The sequence below is a fragment of the Marmota flaviventris genome, chromosome 17, assembly GCF_047511675.1.
Source record: "Marmota flaviventris isolate mMarFla1 chromosome 17, mMarFla1.hap1, whole genome shotgun sequence".
Taxonomy (NCBI): domain Eukaryota; kingdom Metazoa; phylum Chordata; class Mammalia; order Rodentia; family Sciuridae; genus Marmota; species Marmota flaviventris.
Window position 1 is genome coordinate 30,959,077 of NC_092514.1, and position 13,949 is coordinate 30,973,025.

Genomic DNA, 13,949 nt, shown 5'->3' on the forward strand with positions numbered 1-13,949 from the left:
ACCCAACAACTGTCAGTTACTATTATGAAACAAGGCCTCACATTTACTGAGCACTTGTGTTAGGTAGGATTGTTCCTTTTCTCTAGTATTTTTAGGTAAATTAAGCAAATATTGACAGTGCTATTTTACCGAGGAGGGAAATGCAGGTACAGAGGGGGTATGTTATCCAAAATTACAGGCCCAAGAACCCAGTATTCCCAGGCAGAAAGCCTGGAGCTGGAGCTCAAGAGCTTGGAGGTGCTGCACCATTCTGCTTCCTTTGTTGAGTATCTCCGTGGCTCATGGGCTCTTTTGCTCTAGCAGCACTGGCTCTGCCTTACTGACTGCTCTCTGCCTCGCATGGTTGTCACCCACAGGCAGGCCTCAGTTCTCCCACCAACATCCTGGGGACTCTCATCCCAACAGATAGACCTGACTCAGAAATGCAGCCAGACCAAGCAAGACAGTTATGCTTTGGTTTTGTGTTCCTGGGAGTCATCCTCTTTTAGACACAGTCCAGGTTGCCACCAGCATCTTAAAAATTGAAGTCTAGAAGTTAAGAGATGACCAGGGGTGCAGGAAAGAGTGACTCACAATTTTCCCATGCAGCTGGGACAGAGGATGACTGGATGGAACATCTGTCTCTGCCTCTCCAGTGACCAGAACAAGCGCCTTCCCTGTCTGGGCAAAGGGCTGAAGAGGTAGGGCCATCTCCTTACAGTGTGACAATGCAGGAGAAGTGCTTTAAAATTGTCCTTCCAGCGGTTCTCAGAGGCCAGAACACCAAATGCACCCGCACCAACGCGCAGGTGGCATGTGCGCCTGCGCAGTTAGCTGTGAGGCCAAGTGTACCTGCGCGGATTTCTCCTTCGGAAGTGTGAAGGCCAGCAGTCCTTGACTGAGGTGTCTTGTGGAAGGTTGACCAAGGTGGAGGAATTTGAAGGTTCTGGTTGTGTGTCATGTATTGGTTGGGGTCAAGAAGGGAAAGCCCGTGCATTTACCCTAGTGACAAAATGCCGCAGGGACCTGGGTGGGTCAGGGAGGTTTGGGAAACATAAAGACCATAGACCCTGATGGGCACAGCGCCTCCTCCTGTGCAAGGGGAGACCCAAACATGCCCATCTGGCAACAGTCTTTGGGGACGAGAAGTGTTGGCAAGTTGAACAAACTTTTTGCAAAACTGTGCCACATAACCGCATCACTAAGGCACTCAGGTCCAACTGGAAGTAGGAGTTCTGCGAGGTAGGGGATCCAGGGGAGGATTTTTCACTTTAAAAATTTGTTTCTTTTGATCGTAGGATAGTGAAAGATGTAATGGCCCTTTTAAGATATGTTTAGGATATAAGTTGCACTGGTATTTCTATTTTGAGAAAAAGTGTCACAACCTCTGTTTTGGTTCCTAGAATAGAACCAAAAATATTTTCAAAAGGGCCTACTATATCTAGTTTCAAGTCAAGGTAGAGAAACAAAGCAGGGGAAATCCCTCACCTCATGTTTCCCAAGTTTGATTTTTACAATGATATTTGGAAGTCAATATTTACCTAAATCTGATTTGCATCATTCCTTATTTCTGTTTATGTCCATATGTATTATTGGGTACAGAATTTGGAAATGATCTTAATTAAGTTTGTATCTTTCCTTTTCACCCATGCAATAGGCAAGTATTTCTTGGATTTGATTGAAATATTTTAGGAGGCTAAAGGTGGAAAAATCACACAGCAAATATGTTGTAAAAGAGAAAAAAAAAAAAAAAAAACAACCTTTATTTCATTTGATGGAATTGTGAAAACTGAGTGGAAATTTATCATTGTATCTGTTTTCACTATGAAGTGAGGATTTAGTCTTTGGTAGTCTCAAACTAATGTCAAACGCAGGTGATTTGCATAGTGTCATGAAGTAGGACACAGACCATGTTCTCATATGGCTAGTTCAGTACTGTATATTTCCTACTTGTGAGTTTGCCAGTGCTGTAGTCCATTTCGCTCTTTATAGATCTGACTCAGAATTATGGTGTTCCCTTGATTCTGAAATAAATTTTATAGACAATGTAAAAATATGCATATATTAGGGAGCAAGGTTATATTCACCCCAATCAGCTTATTTTGAACAGTGCTGGAAAAATAAGATTTGTTGTAAAAACTCAGAAGCAAAGGACTCTCTAAAATGTTTACAGTATCAGGTTTCAGTGTAGTTTTCAAATATAATTTCCATAATTAGTAAGCTGGGAATTTATTTTGTTGTTGATACAATATGAGTTACAAAGTTATTTCTTGGAAGGTTTGGTTAAACAACTTCACTTTGTGAATTTAGAATGCAAAAGGAACCTTAATAGACTGATATAAAAGAAAATGAAGAGAAACTTAAATGAAAATTCAACTTGAAGTACAGCAGGTATGGAACAAGTTTATTTTTGAAGCCTCTTTATTTGTATATGCCATATAAAGCTTGTGTAGTTTGTAGGTGAAACATTTTGGAAGGAACTTTAAGAAAGATGAAACTTTGAGTCTTACTTCTTTTCTTTTTAGGTCAAGGGGGTGAAATAAAACTTACTCAACCAAAAGTATTTAGTGGCAGAGTGGGAGTAAAATAAAAATTTACATTCACTGTGGTGTTCTTCTGCAGATCTTAGGAGCTTGAGTTATTCTATGCTTTTTAAGATGAAAACAATGGATCTATTTTTAATTATATTCATGATTGATTTGGTAAAAATATTTCCAGAAGTACATATGTTTCCTAACAGCTATAATTTCTGTTTTCCTAACTTATTAGGTAATATAAGTATAGGGCAAGAATGGTGAGAACCAGGGGATGAGTATGATCCACAATGAAGATAATGATAACAATTATTTATGGTGAACATTTCCAGACATTAACATAATTCATTTAATTCTTCCACCAACTCTCTAAGATAGTTGTTATTATTGTCCTTGTTTTTCCTATAAGAAACTAAGACACAAAGTGGTTAAACAAGAAATCTATTAAATGGTAGAACCAGGATGTAAACCTAGGAATCTGGCTCTAAAGCTGATAATTATGTTACTCTGCCTCTCAGTTTGTGTCATATTGGCACAAAGAGTTTAAAGAAATTGCCCATGTTTATACTTTGAAGTTGTGATTCAAATACATAATTATTATGCAGTAGTCTGACTCAAGAGTTCACATAATTTAATATTTCATCAGAGAGTTTTTAGACTCAGAATTCTCCTGTAGTGCAGCTAGACAATAGTGGCTAGAGATCTGAACTGAGATTTAAGAAGCCTGGGTCCTATCTGAGTTCTTCCAGTGATTCTTTTTGAAGAAATAAACTTTTTGGACCTCTTTTCCTCTGAGTTTCCTTGTAGGTTTTAAAGTTTATACATTATGAATTCTGGCCTGACTTGAGATCCTAGTTCTGCTGTCTAGAGGAAGTAGAGATTTTTTTTCTCATTTGGATTAGATATTGTTTCTCTCTAAGGCATTCTTAAAATTACCTATAAAAAATATCATTACAGACACTGAGGGTGCTTGTTGAAATCATAGAGTTTGGGCTCCAAACTATATCTGTTGAATTAAAATTTTATAAGAATGGGTTTATGTTATTAGAACTTGCATGTTAAGCAAAATTCTAGATTAAATTTAAGTCAAACTAAACTTGGAGAACCATGACCCTAAAAGATGTACTGGTAGTATCCAGATAGTGGTTGGGGTTTTGAAAAGCATGGTTGAAATTTTTATTTTTCCTAATCTCTGTTATACATCATGGATTCTCTACAGTTGAAATGGTAGTAAATAAGCACATGAGAGAAATAAGGAAAACAAAAAGTGGGATGAGAGAAGAAATGGGAATTAATTCCAAACAGGAGGAAAGCAATGTTAAGGTCGAACAAAAAAGTACTTTTTAGAGAGACAAAGGAAGCTATTTAGGATTTTTAAAAGAATATGAAAACAAATTCAAGGGTATAGAAATATATCTATAATAAGTACATTAAAATATAGAAGTAGAAATTAAATTTGTGCATTATATATAAGTAGATCTTATTGCTTTTCTGTTATGGACTAATTTATTGTTATAGTCAGTGTAGGCTGTCTGCCTGTACCTTTGTTCAATCAGAAGAAGAGGTATAGTTAGCCCTTAACATCTAATCCACTTAAAAATGATCCAGGTATCAGTATTGCTTCTGATAGTTATGATTTCCCTCTGATGCCAACAGGTAAGAAAATGAGTAAGATGAAATATTTCAGTAAACAAGAACTGGGATTGTAGAAAACTGGAAATTTTCTTTATAACGAGAGTAGAAAGTTTTTTTTTTATCTTCTTTTACTATACAAATGCAGAGATTTCTTGACTGATACAAGAGTTTGAATTTCTGTCTACAAGGGTTACTTAGCATTAAAATGGAGTATCTTAGATTTGTTCTAATGAGTAGTAACCTACGTTGCAAAGGTTTTTTTTCTTTTTCTAACAGATATATATTTTGTGATCTATACATTTGGTAGTAAAGAATGGAGGAACTTAAAGAATGTTGCCTTAGGAACAGGGATAAGTATGCATGGAACACAGGAAAAATGTGGAAAAAAATAGACTTTAGGTAGAATAGAAGCCCAGAAATTTCTGGTGCTTTGTTCTAATTTCTTCTTTCTCTTTTTATGGAATTTTTTGCCTTTCTTCATTTGCTGATTCTTTACTTTCTTCTATGGCCTGAAAATTCATATGTTGAAACTTAATCAACAATGTGATATTAGTTTAAAAGATGGGGCCTGTAGGAGGTGATTAAGTCATGAATGTTCTGCCCTCAAGGATGGGATTTGTGACACACCATGCATGTATCTGAGGGAGTTTTTTGCTTCTGTCATGTAAGAGGTGCCATCCGTGAAATAGAGAGTGAGCTTTTATCAGATACCTAATCTATTGGTGATTTAATAAGACATCCCAACCTCCATAAGTTTTAAAAAGTAAACTTCTATTATTTCCAGTATCCAGTAAAGGTATTTTGTTATAGCAACCTAAATGGACTAAGGCACTCCCATCCAGTTTGCTTCCTTTATAGCTTCAACTTCCACATGAGCTAAGTGCCATTGCTAAGAGTTTACATAATCTTTTTTGGAGGGTGGGGGGTACTGGGGAGTGAATTAAGGGGCACTCATCCATTGAGCCACATCCCCAGCCCTATTTTATATTTTATTTATAGACAGGGTCTCACTGAGTTGCTTGGTGCCTCACTTTTGCTGAGGCTGGCTTTGAACTCACGATCCTCCTGCCTCAGCCTCCCAAGCTTCTGGGATTACAAGCATGCATCCAGCTACATAATCTTGTAGTTCTAGCTCTCAAAGGTCATTGGTTGACTACCTTCTGTATCTCTTTATTAAATCCTAGGGAAAGGGAGGCTTTGATTCTTTTTGTCATTTATGTGAGACCACTAAAATCCTGACTTACCTTTATGTGTAGGCCTCTCACTTCTGAACCAATTAGCTATCGTTGTGAGTACTGGGAGATGTGTTTGCTGACTTTGTACTCCCTTTGGATGAAGGCATGGGCAGGCAGATATTTGGAAGTATATTTGGTTCATGATAGCTGTATATATTTAAGTTTGGGAGATACTTAAAATTATTAATAGAATATTATGTAACGACAATTTTTAAAGATCTTTATATATAGCAATACTCATACTGTTAATTTATTTTAGTTTTTTCACAGAGACATTAATATAGTTCTAATATTATTTTTTCTTCCACGTTAGAGGAATTTGAGGTATAAAGTTCCTATTATTCCCATTTTTATGGATATAAAATTAGAAATTCAAATGGGTAGGCACAAGTCAGCATTTATCTGGTCATCACCTACCATTTAAAAAAATTCTCCACCACTCCTACTGGAATGGAACCATCATATGACTGAGCTATACCATTTCTTAGTATTCATCCTGAAGAATTACAGTTACCATACTGTAGTGAAATATGCATAACCATGTTTATAGAAGCACAGTTCCAATAGCCAAACTATGGAACCCACCTAGGTTCCATTACTGAATGAACGGATAAAGAAAATGTGATGTATATACACAATGGAGTTTTATTCAGCCATAAATAAAAATGAAATTATGCCATTTGTAGGAAAATGAATGGAACTTCGGAGCATTATGTTAAGCCAAATAAGCCAAACTCAAAATGTCAAGGGTCATATGTCTTCTCTCATGTGGAAGCTAAAGAGGAAAAAGGAAAATAAAGTGTGTGCGTGGTGAGGGGGTAGAATCTTATAAAAATCAAAGGGAGATCAGTAGAGAAGAGGAAAGGGACCATGGAGGAAAAGGAGGGCAGGGAAAGGGGAAGGACTAGGGAATGATACTGGCCAAAATATATTGTTATATTGTATGTACTATGATTATGTAACAACACATCCCAACACATCCCGCCATTGTGTACAACTATAATGCACCAATATAAATATAGAAAAAATTAAAAAGTTCACCACCACTTAAAATATTTTTTATAAGTAGCATGAATGTTGACCTTGAAAAATAACAAGTATGAACTACTTCATAAGGAAATGTGCATTTTCCTCAATTACTAAACCCTTCAAGCTCTGACTAGGATTACTATTTGTCACAGATATAATAAGATTCTTACACTGGATAAAAGAAAGGACTACATTAGTGTCTTCCAAATTTTTGTCTTGACTCAGTAGTTGGGCTGGGATATAACCAGTCTTTATAAAAAAAGAAAGAAAGAAAGAAATAGAGGAGACCAAAGTATAATAGAAAATACCAGTATGTGTCCTACATAGTAAGGATAAGATATGATGGTGAAATTTTGTTATGTTCTCTTACTCACTTTTGGTCTGCCTCTATTCATCTCTCTCATACACATTATGTATGTATCTGTTATGGGTTATGATGTATTCCTGCTGCAGTATAGAATAAAAAAGTTGGGGTAGACTGCATTTATGTTACAAAGTATAAGATACAATATTAGAATTTTTATGTTACAAAGTATAAGATTCTGTATTAGAATTTATTATATTTGCTTAAATACAAAGACGGAGAAAGACATCTATAAAAATCAATAGGGCAGGCTATGGCAAATTCAGCAGTAAAGTGCTATTGAAGAGGCCTTTATCTTCAAGTTTTTACATTTCCTAAGTTAAATAAATATGAAATAGTTATTTTGAAAAATGCTACCTATTTTACTTTTGTCTGTGTTCTTATTCTTTTGAGATTGGGCCTGGGAAGCTATAAATCCAGAGTTGGCTCATTTAACAACAACAAAAAAATGAATATAAGGTATGTGGAAAAAATATAAGCCAATAAATGTGTGTCTGATGCCATTTTTCTGTGTATATTTTACATTTATTGGTTTGAAACAAATTATTTATATTTAATAAGAGCTATTTCCTTGAAAGTCAAATACCACCTTCAGTTTCTCATCTCCTAAGAAGCCAAGATTCTGTCTCTGAATAAATTCAATCAAATACTACAAGAAGCCAAAGTGGTTGGAGGTGAGTCTACTTAAAATTTTTCTTCTATTCTTGTCTTTTCCCTCACCTCTTCATTGCCCTTCTCCCCTCTTTTATCTTTTCCTCCTGTTTTAGACAGAAGGGCATTTAAGAAATTTCTATATGGTATTTACATATAACCTATGGACATTCTCATTACACTTTAAATCATCTCTAGATTATATACAATAGCTAATATAACTAAATTCTGTGTAAATAGTTGTCATACTATATTGTTTAAGAAACAATGACAAGGAAAAAGTCTGTATTTGTTCAGGACAAACAGTATTTTTTTTCAAAATATTTTTGAGCTGTGGTTGGTTGAATCTGTAGATGTGGAAACCTATGAGTACTGATTTTATCTACATACGTACCTTTGCCAATGAGTTTCTTAAGTATAATCTCATGTTACTCTTTAGCATCTTTCTCTTGAAACTTGAAGAACTCTAGCATTTCTTGTAATATATAACCTATTGAGATCTTTAAGCTTCTTTGCAACTGCTGAAATTAAACCTTAGCTTAAATACTTGTGAACCAGATGTTTCCATGTCCTTACAGGCATTCGGTGAAGAGAGAAGAAAATTTTAGTTTCTTTCTCTTAAAATTAGCATGTTGTCTTCTCTTTTGTATTAGTGTGCTTCTCCACTCCAATACCTTCTCTTCTCTTAGTTGATTTTGTCTTTGAACCAAAGTTCTAACTTCCCTCTGAGGTGTTTCTAGCCTCACTTCTCCAATAATTAGGTCTAATAATTTGTAGGGTCTTCATAGTTTTTTAAATTTATTACACATATTCTCTTAAAGTATGTTAGAACGATATGCATTATAAAATTTATAGCATCAATTTTAGAAAATGTTAAATTACATATATATGAATTTTTGATTGATTTTTCATGATGTTTTATGGCAGTCCAAGGAGATTTTATTTTCCTATTGTTGTGAACTGTGAGTGATTGAGTATAGTTCAGTAGGGTATTCAAAGTATAGGAGGTTTATTTAGAATAGCAATCATCAAAAACACAAATAATAATTAATGCTGGCAAGGATATGGGGTGGGGGGAAGGAATACTTATACACTGTTGATTAGTACAATCACTATGGAAATCAGCATGGAGTTTCCTCAAAAGACTGGGAATGTAACTACCATATTATCCAACTCTACCACTCCTCAGTATTTATCCAAAAGAACTAGAATCAGCATACTGTAGTGTTACATGCATACCCATGTTGATAGCAGCATAATTTACAAGAGCCAAGTTATGGAACTAGCCTAGGTATCTGTCAGCAGACAAATGAATAAAGAAAATGTGGGATACATACAGAGTGGAATTTTACTCAGTCATAAAGAAGAATAAAATTATATCATTTACATGAATATGACTGGAACTTGGGAGGATTATGTTAAGCAAAATAAGCCAGGCTCAAAAAATCAAAGGTCCATATGTTTCCTCTCACATGTGGAAGCTAGAGAGAAAAGAAAAACAAAAGGCAGAAGGAGCTCATGAAATTATAAAGGAGACCAGTAGAGAAAGGGGATCAGGGGGAGGGAGGAAGAAAATAGAGATACTGGGGAATGAAATAATGTTATGTGCTTGTATAATGTGCCACAAAGTATATTCCACTATTATGTGTAATTATGATATGCCAATTAAAGAATTAAATGACAAAAAAAGTATGACAGTTTTCATTAGCAGAGGAGAATTTCCCATGAAATTAATGATGCTTACTCATCAAGGCCTCATTTACATTGTCCCCTTCAAAGTCATGTCCCCATCCCTGGGCCAGAGAAGAAGGCAGCAACTTTTACCTTATAGTGTCATCCTAACCTAGAGTCATCTGCTACATTCGTATCCATCTAGACTCAGCAACAGCTTGCTTTGGGGGCTTTGTTGACTATTGGACCTATAGTTTCTCCAAAAAGAATGATTCAAGGAAGACACTGCTGCTTGCCTGCTTAGAAGCCCCTGCAACTTGGGCTTTGTTATCTGGTTGGGTGTTGAGGACATGGCTGAGTTAGATTGGCTTCTGAGACAGCATCTCTGTGTGGGCCACACTACAAAGGTGGAAGGACTGTAGTTCTCCCAGGGATAGTCCCCAGGCCAGGAATACCTTCTGAGTAAAAATGTTGCTGATGTTAGATGAACTATTATGCAATTGTGAAGCTGAAAGAAACCTTTCTAGACTATAATTAATAAAAATAATTTGAATAGCCATGAGAGAGGAAAGACAAAATTGTACTTCTGTACTCTCTACTGAAATAAAGAAACAAAATTGTTGTCATAGGAAAAGGAGGTGATCAATGTTGGAAAAAAGTCTGTGTATCAGACAGTTAATAAATAATAAACCTTGCTATATTTTTCCTGGCTATTGTAAGGTTTGTAGTATAACTTAATTTTTTAAATTGTGATTTTTTAAAATTCTATCTTGTTCACATTTAATTTTGCACTTAATTTATTTACCTGTACTTTCCAAATTATACAAGCTTTAGGTCACATAAAACCTAGATTTATTCCTGTCACTAGCAAATCTAGACCTTTTCTTGGATTATTTTCTTAAACAAGGGATGGATTGTATTGATTGCCCTCTTGTAATAATACTGGTGATATTTCCAAGAAAATTATTCAGGAAGAATTTGTGACTTGTACTAGTTTTTTCCTTTGGAAATCTACTAGCCTACTTAGAAAACACCCTTCTGATTTTACCCTCATTAACAACATGTTCTGATCAGTTGAAACAATTCCATTTAGGTTAATGTAGTTAGTAAATACTACAACAGATTGACTAGTAGGCTTTTTTAGCTACAAAGGAAAAGCACAAAATATCTATCAAAGAGGTATATACCCTGTGTATATTCATTTTTCCTTGTGATTTATAAACCATAGTTTAACTTCAAAAATTTACTTTGTAGTGATGTATAAATGTATAAAGAATTAAGCAAACTCTTTCCACTTGGAGACAATCACTATCATGTGAAGGCTGGCATAGCTTAAAAATATATGGTATAGTGTTCTCTTAGTTCTAAACTTGTTAGTAACTTGATAAAAGAGATTATTTGCACACTAAGGTTCTTTATCCTCATCTGGAAAGAGAGCTAATTTATTGAAGGGTTGTTGTGATGACGTGTTTGTAATTTCAAACTAGTTAGTTACAAAGTAGTTTGTAAACCAGGAATTGCCATATAAATAAAGATTTTTAGGATTGTCCTTTAATTTAAAAAAAGTATACAGAAATAAGCGTTTTACCTTTTTCCCCTTCTTTCTTCTTAATACATTTACAGAGGTGACAACAAAAATACTAGCTTGAAAACTTGGGATAAAAATGACTTAATCCTTCAGTGTAAAAGAATAAACCTAGTGACAAATGATGGAATAAATTCTTTTCCAGTGAATTTGGGACTCAACCACAGAAACCATTAGGGTACTCATCACAGAAAAATTGAGGTACTCAAGACAAATGCATTCCTGAAAAGTTTCTGGCTCCACAACAAAATGCCCAGACAAAACAGTGCATTACAGGCATTTAAGCTCAATTTTCAACAAAATTAATTTAAGAATAAAATGTTGGATGATATTCCAGAAGAAAACATTCTGAAGGTAAATATTTAAATATTAATGAATGAGTGACTTATGTGTATTTTGAAAATGTGAAGTAAATAGATATTAGAAAGTTATAGAGGTTAAGAATATTTGAATTCAGTCCCCTGGTATGTTGCTTGATTAGCATAAATATCCAGTTCCACTGGAGGGGATGAATATTAGTTTCTAAAATATTTTCTTAGCATGTAGCTGCTTTTTTTCATAACTGCTTTAGAGTTTCCTAGTGAATACTAGGTTTCATTGATTATTGATTTAAGATAACAGTTTATTCTTTACTTTCAGAAATTATCCAACTTTTTGTATGTCATTCTTACATATTTTCCCCCCAACAGAGAACAGAAACATTTTTCTGTAAAGGGCCAAATAATAAGTATTTGTGGCTTTATGGGCCATACTATCTCTGTTGCAATTACACAACTATGCTACTCACCTCTGGCCACTCTAACTTGGAGCAGCCATAGACAATGTGTAAATGAATGGGCATGGCAGTGTTCCAGTATAAATAAGTGTAAAGAAACATACAGCAGGTTAGATTTGGAGTACAGGCCATTTTTTTACTGATTTATGCTTCATCATCTGGTCCTATTCTACCTTTCCAGCCTCATATTCCACATTCCACTAATTCTTCAATGTGCTGGTCATTCCAAACTCTGCACAGTTCTCCAAACATGGCATGCACTCTAATTAATTCCTGCTTTGGTTTATATCTTCTCTATACCTGTACCTCAGCTTCACATTCTCTTTATGCACAGTATTCTACTTGTTTTAATAAATGTCTTCTATATAGTATGTGTGCTGGTTATTTGTCCCTGTCTCACCCCTGGCCCAATGGATTCTCCATATCTTTTTCTCATACCCTAAAAGGCTGAATCATCTACATAGTGCCTCATCCTTGGATCCCTTACTTGCTGGCTTCTGCTAAAGATCACCCAATGGGAATCATTGGGAGGACATCAAAGGGTGGGTGGAGAGGTTGTGTTTTCCCATTTTTCTCTCTACTTAAATGTTGTACTGATAGAAGGAGCTACATGACATAGTCTGTCCAGTAGTCTGGCTTTCAAAGATTTGATAATTTTATTTCTTTCCCTTGTTCTTTCAGCCTGAGAATGGTAATAGTTTCATACTAATGTTAGCCTTTGGGTACTTAAGTACCCCATGTTTGTTTTGTCCATATGTCTGAAAAAGCAGTCTTTTAAGTAAGTCATCAGGGTAAATTCCACTTTTCTTTTTTCTCTGGAGACCAATATAGCATGTGACCAATATACCATGTCTTATAGTGATTTTCCACTTTATGTTTCCTTGAACAAAAGAATGATATGACATAATCACCTTAGTAACAATGGCTTCCTATAACATAATCTTCAACAGGAGTCATATTAGAATTGTGGTTAGGAGGTGGAGAAGGGGTTAAGTGTACCTTTTTTCAAAAAAGGCTCCTATCAGGTGACCTTCACAACACTCATCCTGACAAATAAAATTGTCTCCCACCCTTGAAAATTGGTATCTTACATTGTATTCTTAGTTTGATCTGCAAAAACGCCAAAAAGATTTCTATCTAAGGGCCTTTATACTTGCTATTCTCTCTGTCCCCACTTAACCACCCACCTAAAATAAAAATCTCTGTTCTTTTTTTCCTCCTGTTTTTTAAATATGTCAATTCCTAATGTTCTATTATGTTTTATTTACTATGTAAATCCCTTTTTAGATTATAAAATAAGTGGAGGCTGATATCTTTTTGGTTTTGTTCACTTTACTTCCTTAGAAGCTATATTTAGCACACAGTAGGTACCCAATAAATACTTTTGGAATGAATGAATGTGTCTGGTTCACCACCTCACAAGTGAGCACATGAGAGAAAGGAATTGTTTTACTCACACATCTATCACAGGATCTGGCACATGATGCTTATTGAAAGAATGAACAAATGAATGAGTGGATAAATGCCATATAAATAATTCTCTTCTTGATTGTCTCTGTGTTTATCCTGATTTATCCTATTATAGTATACTATTGATGGTTTTAATTTGGGGAAGTAATTATACTGAAACTTTCAGTAGTTTTTTTTTATATGTCTTACACATTTACTTATAAAGACCTAGAATCGTAACATGGAAGGTAAAAGTATGATGAGGAAATAGAAAGATTTTGTCTAATGTTATGTTTTTATTTTTCAAAAGGAAGCCTCATGTCAGTTATAGTTTAAGGAAAAAATGATTCTCTAAGAATAATTTCTGCAGTTACTGAAAGCATGAAATATTGCTGTGAACATGCACAGAAAACTACTTCTTTGAAGTGTTGGATAGGTATAATACTTCAAACATGTGGGGGTCATAGTATTTGGACAAGTTTTTAATATTGATAGGAATACCTAAGGAATCTTGAAGAAGAAAAATTTGCGAAGGGAAAATATGGTTTATTAGAATTTTCTTAAGTTCTTGATTAGGTTTGGCATTGATTTGTGTGAGTTAAGTATTTGGTTATTTGTGATAGTATCCTTCTGATTCATAGTGTTAAAACTGGAAAGAAATTTGCAGGTAATCTATCCTCTTTGAGTTGTGTGAGGAAATGGGGCAAATACTTAAAATGGACTTAATTAAAATCTTGAAACTAGTTAGCAGAAATGAATGTAGAATCTGAATCTCCTTATTGTAAATCTAGTGTTTTAATGGGACAAAGCTCATCCCAATATAAATTAAATCATATAAAATACTCTGAAAGAACAATAAGAATACTTTACTGATAAGAATAACCACACTATAATTAATCTGTTTTCTAAATTAGCATTTAAAAGTGGGAGAGTTTTGTGGAATGTTTCTGGAGCTTGATCTTACTTAGAATGAAGAGATAAACAAGTAGAGATCCAAAACATATTTTTTTCCATTATTTTAATTAAATAAATACTACTTAAC

General features: G+C 34.6%; 1 pseudogene; it reads left to right on the forward strand.

The window, feature by feature from the left end:
• The first annotated feature begins 2,327 nt into the window (after nucleotides 1-2,327).
• Nucleotides 2,328-13,949, forward strand: part of LOC114081985 (spermatogenesis-associated protein 22-like) — a 47,055-nt pseudogene continuing 35,433 nt past the window's right edge.